The sequence below is a fragment of the Suricata suricatta genome, chromosome 3 (genome assembly GCF_006229205.1).
Source record: "Suricata suricatta isolate VVHF042 chromosome 3, meerkat_22Aug2017_6uvM2_HiC, whole genome shotgun sequence".
In the NCBI taxonomy this organism is placed as follows: Eukaryota; Metazoa; Chordata; class Mammalia; order Carnivora; family Herpestidae; genus Suricata; species Suricata suricatta.
The window spans coordinates 159,052,274-159,076,726 of NC_043702.1; positions in this window are offsets into that span (position 1 = coordinate 159,052,274).

A 24,453-nucleotide genomic window follows, 5' to 3' on the forward strand; every position below is an offset into this window, starting at 1 on the left:
ATCATGTATTTGACTTATACTAAATGAACATAAAACAACACCTCTTGTGATTTTGGAAATGATAATAATGATTTTTATGATTGAGGGATAGCTTCTTTCAAGTTACATTGTGGGGGAAGAATCGGACTTACTCATAAGAATGTTACACATTTTCTTTCCATAAGTTTGAGTTGATGGTGAGCAGAGAGGCTGCAAAAGGGGAGAAGTACACAGTCCTGGAAAAAAATCATGGTCTTACGATACCTGAATGTATAATCAGAAGCATACACAGAAATATTAGAGATGGATCTAAGGTGATAAAATAATTCTGGAATTACCTGTTATTTAAGGGAAAATAAAGGTGAAGGGCAATCTAGAACAGGTTCAGATTCATAACCAATATAACTATTAAAGAAGTGATATTTATCATGCACTGGTAAAGAACTTTTATAATTCAACAACAAAATGACAAACTAATAATTAAATTTCAGTCAAAGGACTTGAACAGATATTTCTACAAATAATATATACAAGTAGCTAACAAGCATGTGAAAAGATGTTCAACATTACTAGTTATTAAGGAAATGCAAATTAAAAAAAAAAGAAATGCAAATCAAAACTACAGTGGGTATCAGGTCACACCGCTGGGGTTGGCTATAATTCAAAAGAAAAAAAGTGTTGTCAGAAATATGGATAAATTGGAACCCTGGTACATTGCCAGTAGAAATATAAAATGTTTCAGCTGCTGTGGAAAACAATTTAGTAGTTCCTCAAAAAGCTAAATATATCATTACTATATAACCCTGCAAATTCACTCCTAGATATACACCCAAAAGAAGTGAAAACAGGTACTGAAACAAATACTTTGTACATGCATGTTCATAGCAGCATATTCACAATAACCAAATGGTGGAAACATCCAAAATGTCCATCAATAAATGAATGGATAAATAGATTGTGGTATATACAGGCAATGGACTACTAGTTAGCTTTAAAGAGGACTGAGATAGTGACACATACTGCAATATGGATGAATCTCAAAGTGAAAGAAGTGAGTCATAAAAGGTCACATATTATGTGATTCCATTTATATTAAACATTCAGAAGAGGTGAATCCATAGAGACAAAACACCGGTTGTGGTTGCAGGGGCTAGAGAGGAAATGAGAAATTAACTGCTGTCTGGGGAGCATCAAAAGGATTTTCTGGGACAATATGCTTATATTGGAGCTGATATTCAGAGGTCTCATTTAGTCATAACAAAGGAAAGTATTGAGAACGTTAATATATAATGCATAAAAGTACACATTTGGATAAAACTCCTTTTTTTGTTTATTTACTTATTTTGAGAGAGAGCAAGAGCACAAGCAGGGGAGGGGCAGAGGGAGAGGGAGAGAGAGAATCCCAATTAGGCTCCACACGCTAGATTCCATGAACTGCGAGATCATGCGCTGAGCCAGAACCAAGAGATACTTAACTGACAGCCACCCAGGTGCCCCTGGATAAAACCTAAACACAAGGCTATTGAATGATTCATTATTCATTTTTTTAAACACTAACTTTGAATCATATAGAAATACTTGCTTTACATTAGTGTTATGTGTTAATGGAATTAAAAATTCAAGTCATTTAAAGATTTTTTTAAGTACGAATAGATAAAATCTGAATCAGTTAATAAGAGACCTTGTTTGTCAAGATGATCTCATTCTTTGAGTGGACAGAATTTCTGAGTCACTGCAAGATTGAGTGTATATTAATTCTAGTTGTGTATTTGGGGAAATGAAAACATATCCAAATGCACATGCTCCTTGGCATTTTACTTCCTTTAATTTTCACTTTTTAATCCATTCCCCTTTAAGTCTTTAATCATCTTTTCAGTGAAGATTTTCCCTTTCATTCTGTTCATGTGTCTGAGGAATTAACAATCCTATTCTCAGTGGTTTCGTGTAATCAAAACCTCCTGATTCAAACACTATGTGCAATCTGCAGGGAGAAATTATTAAAAGGGCTTTGCAGATTTATTTAGCACTCTGCTCAGAATATGAATGTGCAGACTTTTAAATATTGGAGAAGAGATTACAAAGCCATTACCCTTCCAGAGGAACTTTTTAACTAGACTTTTTTTTTTTTTTAATTTACAGTATGAAATACTCGGAGTCAGATTTCTTCTAGAAAACTTTTGGGTAATAGATGGCATGAAATGAGGCCAAGTTTATAGGTTTTAGATTCACATGTCCATTATATTTTTAAAGACCCAGACCAAACCACAACCTCATTCAGCCATTTGTTGAAGGTCTCTGAAAGTTTCTCCAAAAGAAATAAGACCATGAACATAGATTAGATTAAGTGTGCAGGTGTGGAAGAGGAGTGAGGGAATGAGGGACAGAAATTTATAGGATATTCTCTGTCTATAAATGCTCCCAAATGACAAAGAAAGGCATATCCTAAACAGGTTTTACATATCTATGGCTGAATTTGGGTCACTTCATGAAATGATTGTCAGATGATGAAGTAGAGACCCCAAGTCATGTTCCTGAAAACTCATTGCTCATGAAGGAAAGAAGAAGATGGGGTGCCAGCTCAAAGAGACACAGGATCTAGATAGATGTTCACAAGCACAGATCTTAGAATGCAACGGATCTGGGCTTAAACCTCAGCTTTGATGTGTACAACTTATATAAACTCAGCAAATCATTTAATGTCTGTACACATGAAGTTCTGTTTCAAAATGGGCATAACAATACTTATTTCATAGGCAGATTATTCTTTATGGATAAATTATTGTGCATAAAATATGGAGTAAAACATGGAGTGCACATACCTAAAAATTTTAACTACTATGGGTACTATTACTATTCTTAACTCATGGTTTGTATCAATTGGTAGACTTCTACTTTCTAGTATTGTAATTCATTTTTTTCAAGGTCTGACATGAGACTTGAAGTCACTGGTTTTATCAACACTTTGGTAAATTTTATATTTGTCAATCAGAAAATAAGATCTTCAGGCTTTGTAGAATATTTATTTTGTATCTATAGCTACAAATGTGCAAGTTCCTGATCTTGAACTGAGAATATCCTGGATAGCTAAGATTCAAAAAGAACTTTTGTTAAAAAAATCTCATATTTCATCTCAGGTATGCTTTTTATTTTTAATAAACTTGTTCTTGAGCAGTTTTTCTTAACCTACCACACCCTTATTTTACTTAAGCAATTTATGATGTACCTAAAAATTATTTTAGTTAGAATTAGCTATGATAGAAATATATAGACAAGTTGATTCTTCATTGTTGAGAGGAATTTAAAAGTTAATTCATTAGGGTAGAAATATTAGATAACTTGAAATCAAGAAATGGGAGGGGAGTTAGGAGAGAAACAGTTTAAATGTTGCTCTGCTGACAGAAGATGAGAAAAGTAGACAATCTGGGGACAACACAGACATACAGACGCACTTCTTAAGTCAGGTTATCTGAGATGTGTAGAGGCAGTAATACTCCAGAAGTGATCAGTTTCTAAGGTAAAATTCAGAGCAGGTTGAAAAAGGATGCTAATTAAAATCTGAGACTAAGGCCAGGAATCAAAACCAAAAAAATATTGATAATTATTACAACTAGGAAATGTGCATGCATTTAAATGGAAAGGTACGTAAATGTAAATTATATTTACATTTCCAAAATATAATCAGACTGTCTGAAATTTTATTGAGCATGTCCGTTTCATAATGGAACATATTTTCCATACATATATATATATATTTCCCTGTTACAGAATTGTTATATGTAATTTCTTTGTGATTTAACTGTGATAATAAATGCTGTGAAAAAGTGAACAAGAAGATAAAGCCTTTGGCAGTGAAGGGCAGATAAATTTAGTAATCATAAAACAGTAATAAGAGCTAATGTTTAATGAGCACTTATCATTTGCCAGGTGCTACAATTTTCCTTATTTTTCAAATAAGAAAAATGAAGCAAGGATATATAACACCTGATAAGTAGTATTAGCTTAGTGAGGAAATGTAATTGTGTATTAAGCTGGAGAGAGAAATTTGGGGTCACAATTCATTATCTCTACTTGCTAATTATATATATTTGGTAAATTTATGGAAACACTTACCATCAGTTTCCCCGTATAGAAAACGGGGATTAAAAATGCGGACCTAGGAAGATTCTGATGAAGAGTGGTAGAAAGTAATTATAAGTTGTTAAAAACATGAACAAAAGCTGTTCCAAGTGCTTTGCATGTACCAGCTCATTCCATTCTTACAACAAAGCTGTGGGGAGGGCACTCTTGTCCTCACCATTTTATGGGTGGGGACCCTGGAGTGCCAGAGACGTTGAGAGACTTCTACAAAGTGACCGTTAACGAATTAAATACTAGGCATTCTGTTTCTAAAAACCAGTCTCAAATACTGTATGCTCTCTCACCAATACCACTGCTTACCATGTTTATTACCCTTAAAATTTGACGTATGGGTATGTATGTGTGTGTATATATGTTTGTGCATGTGTTCATAATGTATTTTAAATACATCATAAACTCATAAAGTATTTTGTCATTATAATTATTATTCCATAAAAATTAATTCTATCCTGGTCTCATTTCTGAAAACATGACTCTTTACATCTTAGGGAAACAAAAAGAAAAACCAGAGAAAAAAGGTAACAATAGAAAAACAGAAAAAAATCAACATTTTTCTCATGGAGGTTTTGACACTGTGATATCCGATTGGACGTAGAAGGGAAGTAAATGTGTTCCACCCTACTTCCAAACAGACATCTTGTTCCCACTCGAAATGGACTCTGTGCAATTAGGAAAACAAGCAACAGCAAAGTTAATTTTCTCTATTGGCACTTTTTTGTGGCTTTAGCATTTCCCTAGCAGTAAATTAACTTCTGTTCCAGGAGATGGGAATTTCATTGTTGCCTTTGATCAAAATTCAGACATAATTATGAATTGTACTGTCTCATCTTTTCAAGTCACTCTCTTGTGACCATATAATATTTCCCTTTGACCTTTTTCTTTGTGAAGTTTAAAAATGCATAGATCATATACAAGTATCTGGAAAATATGTATATTCTACATACAGGTTAGGTAAATGATAAAACTTTTAAAACAAACAAACCTAGATGGGGAGTTTAACTTTGTTGAATTCAAGGGTTTTAACTCATATCACTAGCTACTTGAATATGGAGACTAGAATTCTTATCTCAATTACAGTTCAGGTCACTGTCAGTATGCATCAATATATTAGATAATTCTTTTACGAGAAAAAAATCTATTGCTTCTTTTAAATTCCTACAATTAAGATAGCAAATATCCCTCATACCGTATCCCAGGAATCTGGATGGAGAGAGATACCAATAATCTCCTAACAGGTGTTTGACCTTAGGTACAATACTTTTATATTAAATAGCAGTTTGTTTGATTTAGTCACCTGGAAAGTAAGGAAAGTTGCTTTGGAGGTCAAGGACCCTGCCTGACATTTTTCTGTTCCTCTGGCCTAGGATATGGTAGGAACATGGCAACAGATAATTTTCTTCTCTCACTCAGCCAGGAAAAGTAGCTGCAATTTTACAGAAACCAGTAACAGTGCCTGTAAGAAGTAGAATCTGTGTTTGGATGTATAAGTATTTCTAAACCATGTAAGAGAATTCTAGCATAAGTTAACTCATTCTAACATTCAACAGGTGTCAAAGGACCTGGATTTTTCTAGTGACAGTTGTATCTAGTGATTTAGCACAGGAACCTAGTGGAAGACAGACTGTGGTCAGTTTAAGCTGGGCTCATAGGTGGGTGGACAGCACCTGATTGTTTTGGCCAACATTAGTTTTCTGTGGATGCTTATTAGTTTGCAACGTTGGGAGTTCTCCGGGTGAAATTTAAAACTGGCCCCCATACATGGAAGATAAGCAGAGACTGAAGAAAGAGGTAGACCACTCCTGATGGGTAGGTTTTAGTTTTAATAAGCAAAGGAGCTTACATATCAGCCTTGTCTCAGGAGGCTGCAAGACAAGTAAATCTCCTTACCTGCCCACCAGAATCTTTAGAGTTTATATAAGAGACCTTAATAGTGTTCAGTCAAGTATACAGTCTAAGTGATCTCCATCACGTCGTTCTCTTTCAAGACTGTGATCCTGAAGTGTCTCATACATTTGTACGGTTCTTGTACAGAACATGTGTTCCAAAGACAGGGGAAAGGGAGAAGAGCCTCAGCTCCAGCTCAAGAGCTAACCTGAAGTCACATCTTCTCAATAACCTCCTCTAACACTGCTGTGACAAGTGATCACAGAAATGGTGGCTTAAAAGAGCAGAAATATGCTGCCTAAGAGCTCTTGAGGCTAGAAACCTGAAATCAGGATCACTGGGCTATAAACAAGGTGTCAGCAACCCCATGCTTCTTTTGGAGTTTCTAGAGGAGAACCTGTTCCTTTCCTTCTTCCAGCTTTCGGTGGCTGTAGGCACAAGGCATCACTCCAATCTCAAAGACAAGCCTCTTCAAACATCTCTGTTGAGTCTCCATATCAATTCCTCTTTGAATAAAATCTCACTTTTGCAAGTATACATGTATTGCATTTAGGACTCACCCCGTTATTCCAAGATAATCAGCCCATGTCAAGATCATTCATGCAATCAAAACTAAAAAAGCCTAGTTTTGCTTTGTTTCAATTTACTTTCTCAGCAAATAAGGGAAGATTAACAGGTTCGGGGAATTAGGAGACATGTATACTTTAGAGGTAGGCATTTAGCAAGTAGCCAAGTTACTGCTAAAATGGTTTGCATACTACCAAAATAAAAGTCCTATTGACTTTCTAGCCACCTTTAAGATGTTCATCAAAGCACAATTACTATTTCAATCAATTAATCAATGATAACAAGTGTGATTAGCACATATATGTGGCATAGGAACGAGGCTCTGTTCTAAGTATTTAACATTTACTAACACACTATATATAGAGGTCAATTTTCCCCTATTGATGCAGAGTCGTTCAGATTTTTAAATTAAACCCATTGCCCCCTAGATGCAAGAGATATAAAAATTCACTTTTAATTCTGGATATTTTCCATCTACTTCTCAATCAAAGTGGATAAAGCTCCATCTGTGGGACTGAAGAGTACCATGGAATGGTGTTATTTTCATTTATTCATCAACAATGTCACTTTCATTAGGCACCTGCAGCCTTGGCTACGGAGAGTAGAGTTATTTTCAAAAACGTAAGGTATAAATACAATTCTGCTCATTTTAATAAGACCTAAAGCAAAAAAAATGCAATTTTTAAATACATAAAAAATAATTTTGCAAATCGGTTAATGGAGAGATTATTAATGCTTCCTTACGATTGCTTACATTCTAATACCAGTACAACCAGCCTGTTTCATTCTTTCAATTAAGTGTGCCAGACTCTCTAGCTCTCTAGTCTAGGTAATGACTGAACGTTTGAATGATTGGTCCTATTGATACTTAAATAACATTTGAAGAACTTTTCAGAATAGATCAATGATTCATTGTGAAATATATTAAAATTTTGCAACCAATTATTATTATGTTTTCTTTATCTTTCTCATCTCTCAACACTTAAACAGTTAGTTTTGAAGTTCAGGCTGCTAAAACAAGTCATCAGAGACTAGGGGGCGTCAACAATGTTTATTTCCAGCAGTTCTGGAAACTAAAAAGTCAAAGATCAAGGTACTGGCAGATACAATGTCTAGTGAGAGCCCACTTCTTGGTTTGCAGGTGGCAGTCTTCCTGTCTGGTCACATGGTGCAGAGCAGAGAGATAGGAAGACCTGGTGGATATCTCTTCTTTTAACGGTACTAATCCCATTGTGAGGGCTATGGCTAGGGGCCCCAGGTAGTTCTCAAAGGCCCCCACCTCCTAATACTATCACACGGGGAGTTGGGATCTCAAAATACAAATTTTGGAGGGACACATTCTTTCCATAGTAGTTAATATCCATGCATAAATGCATTCCCTTATATTATCAAATAAGAAACCAAAGAAAAGACTCCTTTGTGACAAAACGTTGAGGTTTCTAGCATTTTCTCTCAACCTACTCCTGTTCCTACTTTCATTTAGAGTCCAGTGCTCTTACGTTTATTCCCATAACCCTTCTTTGCCTTCCCTTTTACAGTCTTTTTTTTCAGGCAAATGTTTATGTCTAATCGTTTTCTTGCTGAAATTTACCTCTAAAATATAAGCCAAATTCTTCCACCGCGGCTTTTTTCCCCCAGTCTAATAGGCCCCCCCAAAGGGTTTAGGTCCTAAAGTGGGTTAATCTTACTAGTAATAGATACTTTTTTCTTTGTAGGAATATAGAGATTCTCCAGAAAACTGGCTTTTGAATCTGTTTCTGTTTTTAATAAGTTTGTTTAGTATTACATAATGGTCCAAAGTTTGATCTTCCAATGTCATTTACACAATATTTCCATTTTAGTGGTATGTTTTTATTGGCTTATATAAACTAATAATGTAAAAACAATCCTGATACTTTTTCACGTCTTCATTTCTGTAATTCTATATTCATTTCTGGAACATACAGTGGATGGTTATGAGAAAGTCAAACAAAGTGCTCATAAGTGATTTGTAAGTGACAATTCAAATTAGAAAAAACTGACATTGACCAGATTTGTTTATTACATTACACCAATGTGTAATATTTGTATATCATAGTATAATAGAATCATAGTATAAACTGGTTCCAAAACACATAGATCACTAAGGTGACATGAAATTCCAAACCATATTTTTGTTTTCTTCACCTTAAAATAAAATCACCCCCAGCACTTCAACAGTTGTAATTAATGCCAAATATTATGTAGCAAATCATTCTGCCTGCTGCTTCCCTGCCCACCTGCTGATTATCCTGTGATCTGTCTTGCTGCTTTGTCAACCTGATGAGTGGTGTTGCCCTCTAGACACCCTGCCCACCTGTTCATAATTTACTTCCAGCATGTCATACTTGACGATTATAGGAAATTTTAAAAAATACTGTGAAAATGATCACCTTCCAAGGCTGAGATTATGATAATGCAGATGCTTTTGCTACTTCTTCCTAATTCACTAATGATTGCCTTTTCCTTTTCCTTATATTAAGCAAGGTGCTTTCTTTCTCTAGTATTAAAAACTTAATTGTTCTCATGAATGTCCTTCATGGTGTGCCTTAAGAATTTATTCTCCAGATAGCCACCTTCTTTTCTGCAAAAGCTTCTGGGACCAAGAACAAGAAAAATGTGGCAGGTGCAGTGAGGGCCAATTAAAAAACAAATCTGCACTAACTGATGGGTAATCTTCAGTAAAATCACTAGTGACAATACCAGATGCCTGGGGAAAATTGACATTGACCAGATCCGTTTATTGCTGGCAGTGCTTTGATTCATCTGCACTGAGCAGCTGTTGTAAAGGTAAATGGCTTGCACTCCCATTTTGTGCTTTTATGGGTTTGTTTTGTTGCAGCAGTCTTACTTTTTCTTTTTTTTTCACCCAAGCTTGTAATAGGTCAGATGTTACCATTTTCAAACAGCCTTTCCATCTTTCCTCATTTCCCAGAGAACTAGATTTACAAGTAGATTAGTGTTGCATTTGAGTTAATCACATTCTGAATTACTGAGCTGTTTGAATATATTTAATGAATGCACATTTACCTAAAAGGTGGACAATTCAAATTAGGAAAACATGAGAGGCTTTACCCTGTTTTTCTCCTGTTGCTCAATGCTGGTGCAAGTTCTTTTTTTATTTAGATGTCAGTCTCTTATTCCCATTATCCTACTACAGAGGATGGAGCATGGCACAAAATCAGCACAGAGTAATGTTTGTTTAATGTTGACTGAAGGGATATTGGCATATTTATTTTTAATAGATATCCAAATCCCAAGGCCTTCAAAGTTTTAATCTTTGTCATTACATTAAGTACGTTCTGTGCCTTGGTAATTTGTTAGATCTGTGAGCTTGGTTTGTTCAAGGTCCATAAGGTTACATAAAGTAACACAGGAAATATATCAAACTTTTAATCATAGTTTTAATTAACAGTCTCATTTTATAATAAAATCAAATTTGCTATGGAATAAAACTGAAGCGTTATATAAGGGCTTTTGTTTCTTTGTGTGTGGGGGGGAGGTTTTGTTGTTTTTTTGCTTGTGTGTTTAAATAAGCCAGGAAACTAAATATATTTTACAGTTTGGAAGGAAAAACTCAAACAAACATGGCAGCACAGGACTGGTTATTTTTCCCAGTCATTCATGAGTATATTGATGGAAAAGTAAAAAACAACAACAACAACAACAACAAAACCTACCTTATTAAATTGCCTCATTGCATAATGTGCAAAATATACCTTGAATCAATCCAGTTCTTTCAATCCCGACCATCTCTCCAACAACTTCAAGTCATCTTTCATAATTTCCTACACCCGGGATCCCTAAATGGCATATAGGTCCCATTGAGATCTTGTGAAATTATGTTCTTTTCCCCTAAGCCTGGAGTGGGTCCTGGGACTCTGCATTTTTAACCAGTTCCTAGGTAATTTTGACCCTGCTGATTCATGGACCACACTTTGTTAGCCAAGGACATAGGCAGTTTCCACTCTTATCACCCACCTCTTATGGCAGACAGATGGGCATCTGTTAGAGGAGTGTTTTTTTTTTTTTAAGAGAAGTCTAACCCAAATATCATTCATTTTAAACGAATATGTCATGGTTACCCTCACACATTCTAGTATACGCATCTCAATTCCTCAATCAAGTCAGCACCTTCTAGTCTGCCGTTCAGCGATTAGGCATGATGTCCCCTCCAGATGATTCTGCTCTCCACTCTATTAATAGCTGGTTCTTTGTTGTTCCTAAAGTCAGCTTAAATTTTACTAATTCAGATATTTTCCCCTGATATCTTCATGTAAGTACCTCTCACTTCCTACTATTGTCTCTTGTATATTCTATAAGCATAGCATAAATTCATGTTGTAAATCTATACTTGTTTATTTACTTGATTGTTGACTGTAGCCTTGACAAAGTACTAAGTTCCATAAGAATAGGAATAGTGTTTATTTTATAGGCCAGTTTATATATGGGGACACATGCAAAACCTGGCATAGAAGAGCATTTAATAACATTTAAAAAACATACATATTTGTATTTCTGTAAGGATTTCAGGTTTTCTTTAATAATCTATCCACTAATCTAAGCACACAAACTTTCTGAAATTATTTTATTTTTACTTTGTTCTTCTAGAGTTGAAAATATTCAAATCTACCACTTTGATGCATTTATTTCCCTCCATTTGTTCAATCTTATTTGAAGCCATTAACTCTATTCAGTTAATTAATGAAGCACTATTAAAATGTCGAGATGCAACTAAATTTCATAAGAAAGATTCAGTATGCCCAGTTCCTCAGCAACTGTTTTGCAACAGTTCTGCAAACCGACTAACACTCAATTACTATTTTATGAGTAGCTACCATGCAAATTCAAAATCTACATGTCACTGCCATTACCTAAAAACAAACAAACAAAAAGCTTAGGAACCTATGGAATTTCTAAAGTAAACTGATGACTCTGAATATTTTATAATTAATAGCTAATATTTGCTGAGTGTTTACTATGCTCTTTATTGTTATTCCCAAAAGCTAACACCAAAATCATATATTTGTGATTAAATGTTGTCATAAATTGGATACAAATATAGACCTATCTTATTCCAAGCTCACCTTCCTAACCTGCACAGTTTACTTTTACTTCTTACCATATATATTTCTTTCTTTTGGTTGTTGCTTTTCTCTTCAGCTCTACTTTTCATTTCTTTTATTCTGACTTTTCTCTCTCCTCTTCTCTTACATTTTTTTTCCCCTGAATGTAATAAACTGGTTCACTTTAGCCACAGGAATAGCAATAATGAAAGTGATTTGGAACTTGTTATGCATTTTTGTTTGTTTGTTTGTTTTGCCAAGGGTTTTAAGATTCGCTGAAAATAATTAATTACAAGTCATGGTTTGAATCAAACATTGAGATGTACTCAAGGTGTTTATGTGTCAGTGTTTCTTTGTAACTCCAGATGATTGCTGAAAATGATATAAGAACAAAACATCTGTATTCAGGAAAGAGTAAGATTATATTTTGTTTTCACCATCATAAAAAAAATCTGTATGAGTATCTTCAAAGGTTTGGTTAAAAGTGCCTTTTTGACTTGAAATTGCTCCAGAAATCACTAGTTTGTACACTTCAAAATAAGGCTTGCAAAACACACAAAATTCTCCCTGGTTCCATATCCCGGCACATAGTTCTGAGTTCCTAATTCCATTTACAGAAGTTGAAAATCAATTTATTTTTTCCTCTTCTTTCTTTCTGTCTTTTTTTTTTCTAAAGCAAAGCAGTTTTCAGCCTGTAACACTCCCATTATGTTCCTCGTGAAGCCTCAGCCTCTCTGTAGCCCCCAGGACTATAGACTCTATCTGGCTTAGGGAGAGAGTGCTATTAATTGAGAATGATCAAAAAGTACTGCCAATTTGCTCCAGGAAGTCAGAGAACTTGGAAAAAGCTAAAAAGGCTATTCTCCTTTGTATTGATCCTTATATGAAGCACACTCACAGGTCGCCAGTAGTTTTTCCTTTTCTTGCTTAAAATCAGATGTAATTTACTGTTGACAAACAGCAGGGCACGATGTGTTCGATTTGAGGTCACTTCTCTGCACTCTGCGTTTTGATCCTGTATCGAACACCCAAAGAATGTTCAGTTATTTTTAGCTGACTAAGTGTATACCAGCTCTCCATAGGGACTTGCAGTTTTACCTATAACTTCATCTAACATATACCAGTGAATTACACAATACAGTTGCAGCCCAATCAGCAACCCAAGGAAAGCAAAAACATGAGTATGCAGGAAAATGCGCACTACTTGAGTTCATGATGGCATAAAAACAAACTTCTCTGATCTCTTCATAGCATTAAATCACATAATTATGATCCTCATGTTACAGTGAAAAGAAATGAGAGAAATCTGTTTCTGTATAATCTTGCTTTCTTTGTACTAAAATAACAGTCAGGAAACCCAATTAAGATTAATGCTTTATTACAAAATGAGTGTAATATAGGTTGGAGGGGCAGAAAAGAATTAAAATATTTTGAAGTGCTGAAAAAGTTTTCTCTGCTTTAACAGAATTATTTTGAATTAAAAGAGACTGAAAAAAATTCCATCTTCTAGATTTGCACTGAAAAAGAAAAAAACAACAAAATTATGTACACAATATCATCAGTTATGGCATCCAGAGCAGGGTAAAGAAATGTTAGGTTAAGTATGAATTTAACAGAAGGTTGAAGAGACCTTCGTGTCCATTTGTTTACACAGATAAGAATATGGATGTTTTTAAAGGGCTATGGCATATTTGTCCATTTGGAATATTTATTCGATATTTATGATTTTTCTAAGTCCTTATGTTTTAAGTCAAAGCTAAGAAAATACAGACAAATAATAAGATCCACATGTGATGGGCATCATCTTGATAAAAGGTAGACTTTAGAAGAGGAGAGAGATAAAGAGAAAATTACTATATACTATATAATTCATGGTCTGAAAGAGATAACCATGACTGCTACCAGAGTTCTGAAAGGAGAGAGGAGAACATATCTTAGATTCTAAGGGGAAATCATGGAAAGTTAGTTGGGAAAGTCCTTAGTTGAGTCTTGAATGATGATTAGGCAGGTGCCACTTGTGGGAGAAGGGCAGGAAGAGTGCTAAGTGCAGAGAGAGGTTGTCTTGAGGCCTAGAGGTCAGATGGGAGAGTATAAAGAGCTATAAATGCATCAGTATGATTAACCCAAGGAATAAGTAGGGAATCCTGGGAAAAACAAAAGTATATAAGTTGAAAGTTTATCCAAGAGCATAGAACATATATTATTGAAAGGAGATTGTGGATTATCATAGAAGCTGAAAAGAGCTAGATGAGACATCAGTTGGGTAAAATAATAATATCCAGCCTTTATTGAAAGCTTACTGTGTGAACAACATTGTGCTAAGAGTCTTTCATGGATTATCACGTTTCTTACACTAAACCTTATGAGTTAGATGCTATGATTATTCTTGCTTTTTTAAAGAAGTGAAGGAGGACTTGGAGACATTACGTAATTAATTGGTCAAAGTCACAGAACTAATAAGTAAGTGGTAGAACCAAGATTAGAAGCTCTTACTCTGAAGCTTTCACATGATTAATCCACTTAAATGTTTCAAAAGTAGGGAGACAACATATAATAAATGTCACCTTGGAGGCAGTGTAGAGCATGTATTGATGAAGGACAGTTGATGAAGGACACTAATATAATACCAGGTGTCAGAGATAGGCAGTTAATAGGTTGTTATAATGCAGATGAGGGATAATAAGGTCTTGAAATGGAGGAATGACCACTGTAAGAGAGAATACATTTGTGAAATTTAGAAAACTACTTAACTGTTATGGACTTAATGTTGGTGTCCTCCAAAAATTCATATGCTAAAGTCCTAACCTCTAATGTGACTGTATTTAGAAATAGGGCCTGTGAAGAAATTGTAATAGTTAAATGAGGTCCTTGGAGTGGGACCCTAATATAATACATCTGGTGCTCTTATAAGAAAAGGAAGAGATATCTTAGCTCTCTTCCTCCACCATTGGAGGATATAGTGAGAAGGCAGCCATCTACAAGCCAGGAAGAAAGCTCTCCTTAGAAACTAAATTAGTATATACCTTACTTTTTGACTTCCAGAATTCAAGAACATGAAAAAACAAAATTTCTGTTGTTTAGCATCTAGTCTATGGTACTTTGTCATGGCACCTTAAGTAGGCTAAAAAAAAATTAATGCTTTAAATATGGAAGCTGAATGAAAGGAAGACCAGGGCTCTCAAGTGTCCAGCTTTGGCTTTTGCCGTTTCCTCTGTGGATCACAGGACAAGCTATAGGTGTGTTAGGAAATAAGATGAATTAGTGTTATTTGTGGGAATTTTCTGATTGTGCAGGATAACTTTGGGGACATGTTCATTAGGCAGTTGATTAATGAGAATAGAGGGATTTGGTCTGGAAAGATAATCTTTCTATTAACATTCATGATAGTAGGAAGTATGGAAACTTATAAAATATTTCCAACTTTTGTTTAAACAAAAATAACCAAGACCTAATGTAACATAAATTTTATATCATTTAAAATTATGTCTAATATTTTAGAATACTTTTTATACGCATCATCCAAATTATAGATATAATCACATGTTTAGGAAAACAACACCTAAAATGTTTTGTCTATGACAATCCAATGTTATAATATTTCAGACAACACATTATTATTGTGTCTGTATTAGATCTCTTTCCATTTTCCAAAATGAAAACAAAACCTATATTATCATTCATTTGTCACTGAGCAAAATGCCCTCTTTGATGTCTCAGTTTCATAGTCAGTATGGCAACTCTGTAAATGAGAATCACATGATAATGTTTTACAAACTGTAATTTCTCCTTCAGTACTCCTGTCTGTCAGAGAATCATTCGCACAATACCATTACTACTGTGTCTATTGAATGGGCCCAGTTCACAGGAATCATTTGGTGACTCTCAAATTAGAGGTTAAACTATTTATCAACCCTCTCATATATCTTTCTCCCAGTTCCTCAGAGTGACCCTCCAACTTCCTGAGAGGCAAGCCCCTAAATCTATCTAATGCTAAATTATAAAATTTTGTTGTTGTTTTGATGAAGAAAGTCATCTTCAGCAGTATCTTCAAAGCAGTCATGTACTTTGATTCCAGTGAATTCTAGGACTTATAGCGTCCCTTTTTTGTACTTATTTTTTACATACTTTAGAAATAACCAGGGAAAGAAAAAAAAACTTTAACTCTTAAACTGAAATAAGAAGCAGACAGGAGGCTCTGGTTTCATGGTACCCACGCAGTGTGGAACTTACACTCCCTGCAGATAAACAGCCAACAGAAGGTTGCAGGTAAGCAAGCAAACACAGCATGCATCTCATTAGTGTTGGGGAAGAGCATTAACATGTTGCAGTGAACACAATGCTTGGCTTATTGTTTAGTCAAAAAATATAAATATTTAAGAGCTGGGTAGAGGGAAATGAGCCCTCAGTGGCTACAGATAATTATTAATCAGAAAGAAAAGATTGAATGAGGGGAGAGTAGTGTCATGAAGTCAAGAGAGGGGCAAGGCCATTTGTGTCAAATGCTGCCAGGAGGCCAAATGAGAGAACAAGTGAAAAACGCTCATTGGCTTAATTAACAAAAAGTCATGTAGAGATCTGGGGAAGAGTCAGAGAATTTCTAAGGTGGAAAATGGAGATAAAGAGGTAGAAAGATCAAGTGAACACTCATTCATTCAGGGAGTTGGTGAGATGAAAAGGAAGGCAGATTTTTCAATAACTAGAGGATTTTTTTTAATATCATAGTGAAAAATGTTTACAATAATCATGAAATAAAACAGTGGAGAGAGACGTTTAAAGTATGGAAGAATTGAAGATAATTTATTGATGAAATACTTAGGATGAAAATGGAGTACAGATAACAACTACTACCTGCACCAAACCAAGTTGGTAATAATGGTAGGTCCCTAAATCTTAAAGTGGATTAGGTTTAGCTACATTTGCATAGCTTCACCACCAGCTTATCATAAAAACAAGTCTTAATCCAAATTCTGTCCTATATACTGACATCTATTAAACAAATATTTATTACCTAGCAAATCCAAAACATTTTATTCAACCTGTTCTGTAAGTCTGATGAAGTCCTACATTTCCACCTTTATGCTGCACCAGCCACCATCTTGCATACAGTTCACTCAAGACTGTTGTGATCATATTCCAGAAAAAGTATTCATTCATCCTTATAGTTGGCATCTGGCAACCAGACATCTTACCTTATATGACTGGACCCAGGACTACTTAGGGAGAGAGCCATCTTTAAAAATAGGCTATAGTAGGATACCCCTCGATTTTTCTACTTTGATCATTTAAGGACCAGGTATATAGCTAAAGTTATTTTAGCCAAATCACAATCTTAAAAATTTCAGTTTCACCAGTGAGATCTTTAATATTGATCATGTTCAGAAGAATCAAATTTCACCACTGAAAACCCATTTTAGACCTTCAGTATGATCATTTGCAAACATGTGTGATTGTCCAGGTATCTGGTTAAGATCACAGTGTAGACCTTCTGATCGTTCCTGATTGGAGTAACTTGTTAGTTTAATATAGTTGAAATTAACTAGCTCATGTGTGTTGCACTGTTGATGCTAAAGTGTTTTCAAGTAAATGACAGGTAATTATGAAGTGTGGACTTGGGCAAGAAGACAAGGAATCATCTAAATGAGGGTATCCTCCAGAAAAATATTATCAGGGGTGAAAATGGAGGGCAAATGGTAAAGTTTCATTTTTTGTTGTTGTTGTTTTGTTTTATTTTTTTTTAATTTTTTCTGAATTGTCAAAGTAGAATGTGAGTATACTCAACCATAAGTAAATTTATTTTTCCTGAGGGTAAAGTAGTCAAAGTTAGGAACATAAACAAAGCAAAATAACGCACAACTTCTTGGACTCTATTCCTTCTAAATCCATCTGCAGTCTTTAATTTTTCTACTCTAATATCAAGGAAAGGCAATTTTAGATCCGTCCAGCAAGTGAGAATACAAAGAGGTTTCTAAGAAAACTGAGATGCACATCAGCAGAATGTTCTCTTCAGTCTCAGTGAGAGCCAGTAGAAGTTGTCCATTGCTACCTCAAACAAACACAGTCAGTGCAGGCTTCCAGGAGTGAGCATTATGCTTCAGTGAAATGTCCCTAAACCAGACCAACATTTGCACATGTCTTACCTGAACGGAACAGACAGCGTCAAAGAGATCTGTGAACTCTTCTTAGCAAACTGGATCCCAATGACAGAGTTCGTTTTTTTAAAAAACCAATATAAAATTTAATATGTTGAGAGAGGACATCAAAAAGTAGCATGGCAAGTAATCTAGAACAGAGAAATTGAGTCCAGATTATTGCAATACATCATGCAAAATATAAATACATTAAAAAAAAGTTTACGTTTATCTGGCTAAGGAGAAGTCAGTCTCCACAACTCATCCGCATAATGAAAATGCAAAGAGATGAAAACAGATAGCAGAATATAAAGTAAAGGTATCAGAATAACAGCAGCATCCGTGACGAGGGCAGAAATGGTTTGCGTGGCAGGGATTCAATTTAAGCAAACGTGGAAGGAGTCCTTAAAGGCGAAATAATTGTGCAGATAGGACTACTGCACAAACATGAAACCAAAAAGAATGACAACCTCATTCAGGCCTGAGACTCAGCCCCTCATGACACAAGCTTTTCCATGTGGCAGAAACAGAAGGAATAAAACAGCTATCTGGATACTCTATCTAGGCCTTAATTATTAAGTAAATCTAACATAGTTCATCCATGATGTAATGTTCGACTGTTCAATTCTTAACTGTGTTCCTTACAATTTAAAATAATCCAAGTGTTTCAGATCCTAACGTACAGAACTGTGAAGACATATGGATTCAGCTGACATGTCATATCCAATGTCAGGACAGCGATGCGTATTGGTTAAGAGCATAGACTCTGAAGTCAAACTACAGGAATTTAAATTCCGGAATGCCCCTTTGTTAGCTACATGATCTTAGGCAGTTTGCTTATCCTCTGTAAACCTCAAATTCCTTGATGTAACCTCAAAATAATCACAATTTTTACCTCATATGATTGTTGTGAGTTTTAATAATAGTCACTTCCAAAAGACTTAGAATAGCACATGAATCATTAAAAGCACTTGATAAATATTTGTAGTTATTATAAAACAAGGAATTCATTGAACTGCATAGAATTCTGGAACTGTTGCATCCTTCTTCACAACGTCCTTATCATTTAGCTTTGACACAAGAAAACAGATCATTTGGAAAGAATTGAAAGCGGTATTCTTTGGGGTGCCAAGATGATGCTATGGTACCTTTGATTTACTTGTATGAAAGTTGAATAACCCCGGAGAAAAAATTATCTAGATTCCTTGGTCATGATCAATGAAGTACAACTAAGGAGGAAAAAAAAGAAATCCATCCTATGAATGTATAACAGTGCACAGAGGCTAAAACTTTAGTTGAGTAGATGCTAAATGGCTTCACAATTTCAAAAGGATTTTGTGCTTTTAAACTCTGCCTAGGCTAGAAGGAACCAGCAACGTTTAATGAAAATCTTTTTATTAGAAAGCACACACACACACACACACACACACACACACACACACACAATCAAGGAATCTGTGTAGATCAATCTGGCTAATTGCTCCAGTACAACACGAAAAGACATCCAAAGGATATGAAAAGAAATAAGAGCATGAATATTGAACTACAGAGCTCACTACCTTATAGACTATATTTAAGAACTCTATTGGATTGGGGCGCCTCGGTGGCTCAGTCAGTTAAACATCTGACTTTGGCTCAGGTCATGATTTCACAGTTTGTGGGTTTGAGCCCTGCATCAGGCTCTGTGCTGACAGCCTGGAGCCTGCTTCAGATTCTGTCTCTGTCTCTGTCTCTCTCTGCCCCTCCCCTGCTCGCTTGCTCTCTCTCTCTCTCTCTCTCTCTCTCCCAAAAATAAATAAACATTAAAAAAAAACTGTATTGGTTTAATTCGCTCAATTGAATCAAATCAAAATATTTTCAATCCAAAGGATTCTAGTACATTGAAATGATGATAATGCAATTGTGAAATATCTAAAATTTTATTTTGTCTTTATAATTGGTGTAGACAGTCTTAGCATATCCTGTAAATCTGAATAATCAGACTTTCTGGTCACACCTCCTTGGTGCATGATTATATTAAAAATATGTGTCTTAACTATGCTGTACTGAGCTATCTGCCTTGCTTTTTTTTTTTTTTTTTTTTACATTTTTTGGAGTTCATTTTTATTTATTTTGAGAGATAGAGAGAGCAAGCCAGGGAGGGACAGAGAAAGGGGAGACAAAATCCCAAGCAGGCTCTGCACTATGACACAGAACTCAATGCAGGACTCAGACTCATAAACCATGAGATCATGACCTGAATTGAAATCAAGAGGCAGACAATTAACTGACTGAACCCACCAGGCATTTTAGAATAGGATGTTTAAAATACTATGGAAATTTTGAAAAATTTGTGCCCAGAAGAAACTTTGATTCCTATCAATTTCACTCATATTTTAAAAATTGAGCCCTACCTAAGCTTTGGGATTTTTACCAATCACAAAATCATGCACATTTGCATTGCAGTTGAGAGCACACCTAAAATTTGTTTATTTGGTTTTAGCATAATGCAGTGAAGTGCATCTGATGATTATAGGTTGACTTTAATTAGAAATATTTTATCAATTATTTCAGTGAACATGTCTACCACAAATATCTTCTCTAGAGCTTGTCTTCACATGTCATTATTTTTTTCCCTAATTCAGCTTACTGGTAGATGAAGTATTTATTTTGCTTTAGTTGAAATGTAATTGACATACAATAGTATATATGTACCACATCTTCTTTATCCATTCATCTATCACTTGACATTTCAGTTGCTTCCATATCACAGATAGTTGAATTATTGAATACATATCAAACTTTACTTCTTTAATCATTTCATCCATCATCATAGAGCACTTGTGGTCTATTTTACTTCAAGTTTCTCTGTTGTGCTAAGAATTGAAGGTGGAATTTTCATATTGCACCAATATGACTCTTTCTCTTAAGAGTTTTCGCTAAACAAGGCCATAAATATGTTTAGCACAAGGAGAAGCTACTTTCTTTATTTGACTCTAGCTATTTAACAACTTAGCAAATCATGTCAAGTATCACAAGCTTGACACCAGAGAATACTTAAGTACAGTTTCTTGTATAGTTTTCCTGTCCTTTTGTGGCTTTGAAAAAACAATGACAAAACAACGGTTCTTGTTTATGCATCTATTCTATAGTGAGAGTCCTGTGAAGGATAAGAAAGAGCTTATAACATGTGGATAATTTGAATAAAAAACTCAGAGTCTTACTTAAGCTAAATTCCAATAATTATGGTAATTCTACCTTAGGGTATGGCTTTCAGAAGAGTCTAAACTAGAGCAATGAGATTCTTTTCCTATACCCCCCCCAAAAATTATTTGTCTTTTTTTGAGGGAACAAATGTATGGAATATGAGATTTGCTTTCTTTTCCATATAGGTGAAATGTGATTGAAATGAGTTTTCATAGAAGCTTATTTTGCATGTCCTTCTTTATATAACAAATTCTTCCTGGTTTTTTTTCAGTGCGGAACAACCACTGTGTTTTTCTTATTATAAGTATTGGATGTGATAGGTATTAACATATAACGATGGCTCATTTCTGTTCAATATATTCTAACGCAGACAGAACGAGATGGCATTCAACTGGAAAAAAAGAAATGGTTCATTCCTTTCTTGTTATTCTCTCAGCAAATGCAAGTGGGCTTTTTTGTTGTTTTTCAACCATGCTTTCTAATTACTGATTTGAATGGTTCTGTAGATTAAAAATAAAGTTCCTAATTGAATATAAATGAGTTTGGAAAATATCCAAATGGCAAAGCTTTTCTCCTCTAACACTTATTAGAATCAAGATGTTTCCTAATTGAAGAAGTTGTAACATTACTATATCTTTTAAAATCTTTTATGTTCCTGTCTTACGGGACAGAGCACTGGGGTTTTATTTTGTGTGGTTTGGGAGCTAAATTAGGATGTGTAAATATATTTAAAACACCCCCAGAACAGATTTTTATCAAAGTAACTACTTTATTTCTTAGACACTCTGGAGAAACTGTGTTCCAGAATGACAACAGCCGCCACAAGTTTTTTGGTTTTAAATACATTTAAGACAAGTAATCATAACACTTTCTATAGCTCGAGGCAATGTGTGCACTTGTTTTAGAGAAGTGACACACAACTGAGCAATAAGCACCAGATACAGATCTAATGAGTGCCTCATTACAGATACACAGACACCCCAGACCCCTGCCTTCTTATCCAACTGGGCAAAGAACTAATTCTCTTCACTTTCCATGCTTCCAGAACTTTCTTGGACTGAGCCTAACTTCATCAACAGTGCTAATCATTCCACATTATTTTCATTAAAAGAATATTATTAGTGAAGTGAATTGTTTCATTATTTGATATATTTCACTATTTAGATTATCTAATTTAAATATATGTAATATATAAAATTGGATGTATCTTATTACAATAAAATATGTAGAAATATATACATTTGAGTAATATATGTAACGTGTGTGCATATACATATACATTTTATATGCATTAAAATTAGTTATTGAATGTTTACTACTATAAATTGTGAGATGAGGATTTTTCAGATATACCGAATAAAAGGAAATATTCCCTTGGATTCTTTGAAATAATCTATCAAGTAACATTTTATTATAAATCTGATATTCACATTTTTCTTTCAACTTTTTTTTTGAAAAGGACACAAGTTTAGTAGAATCAAGATGTTTGGTTGGTAACTGGCAGATCTGCGAGGAGAACCCAAGTGTTCTGATGGACACATACATTATGGTGACTACTGCATTATACTAAATATTCAGTTATATTAGTTTTTTCATCTTAGTGACTACTGTGAAAGCAAATACTAATAAATTATATGCCTCTAAGATATTTAGAGAGCATCTTCCAGCACTAGGTTCCAATTAACTTAGTGTCCTTCAAAATTTAATAATATATTCATGAAGCTTGTTGTAAAGTTTCACCATAAAGTGAACTATATGATGCAGGAAAACAGATATTTCCAGTTTCAAATGTTTTGCGGTAATATCAGTAGGCCTCATTTTTGAATAGTATGTTCCTACTAATATACTCACATTATTACACTAATATGCTAATATTATATAACATAAAATATTATTGTCATAAGAAATCTTGTTGGCTATGTAGTCTTTTTAAGAAAACCAAGTTGCAGGGTGCCTGGCTCACTTTGGCTCTGCCAGGATGTTGCAGTTCGTGAGTTCCACCCCCATGTTGGGCTCTGTGCTGATAGCTCAGAGCCTGGAGCCTGTTTCAGATTCTGTGTCTCCCTCTCTTTCTGCCCCTCCCCCACTCTTGTTCTGTCTCTCTGTTTCTCTGTCTCTCTCTCAAAAATAAACATTAAAATTTTTTAAACAAAAGGAAACCAAGAAATGAGGTTATTTGTCTAAAGGCATATTTTTAGCTAATGACTAATAATAGAACAAATGACAGAAATATTAACAGAAGTAAAAATAAAGATCAGTCTCTTGAGCACCAAGATAGTACTTTTCCTCTGCACTGAATCCCCTGTACCCTCCCCCATAAGGATGTCTATTTGCTTACACTCTAACTTACTGATGGCTCTTGCTCTCATCTGCTAATTGTGGGAAATTGTCCTTGGCCTGAAGAAAGACTTAAGTTTTCTGTGAACTCATTCTATTTTGTTAAGCCATGTATTCTTTGCAAGTGCATATTTCACTTGTATTTTGACATATCTAATACTAGATGAAATCTGAAAATTGGTACACAAGAATGACTATAAGAAGAATTACTGTTTTCAGGGTTGAAGAAATATCTCAGAAATTGTAAGAAAAATGATGGTGAATAATATATATGAAAATAAACCTTTTCTGTAATTGGAGTGATCCAAAGATAGAAAGCATTCCCTAAGGAGATCATGAGTTCCCTATCAATGTCGAAGTTTCAGCAGAGACAGAAATACTGCTTGTCAATATGTTGTAGTCCAAAGTCATAAACTATATGACATTTTCATGAGGCAAGTTTCTTCAAATTCTGAATCTCTCTCTCTTTACACACATATTGAGTTGTCAGTTTTCATTTTTCATGACTTTCAATTAAAACTTCCAGAAGGCCTGTATCACTATTTGCTGCACTGGTTTTGGTATTTTATCAAGTTTGTTTTCACATCTATTTCGTTTTGAAAGAATTTAAAAATAATTTTGGAAACCGCATGTGATTACTAACAAGCATATGTAAATATAAGAAAAAGCAACATGTCAAAATGCAGTCTTACATATTGAGCTAATTAGCTACTGAGTGTTTACCTTCATTATTTTCAAGAATATTACTGTATTTAAAATAGTATTAGCTTTTAAAACAAAAAAACATTCTATTTATATACATTATAATTCAATATGTACTGGAAGCAAACCGATGGATTGTTTATTGTTTAGAAAGTTTAAAATATGGTTTGTCTTCCAGTTAACTTCATGTGATAGTGTTTTGTCTGTCGAGCACTTCCAAACCTTCATGCCATTGGAGCCCTTTGTCCTTTGGCAATAAACCTGCTGTGTTAAATTCTGGCCAGTTAACATTCTAGCTAGAAGGCAATGTGCCATGTTCAAAATGAATTGAGCCCCTGAAAAAAACTCCACTAAGAAGCCTTATTCTTTTTCTGAGCCTAGCCTCAAAATCAGAGTAACAAAAACACTGCCAGGCACTCCGCTGCCTCCTCAGAGGAAATTCTGGATAA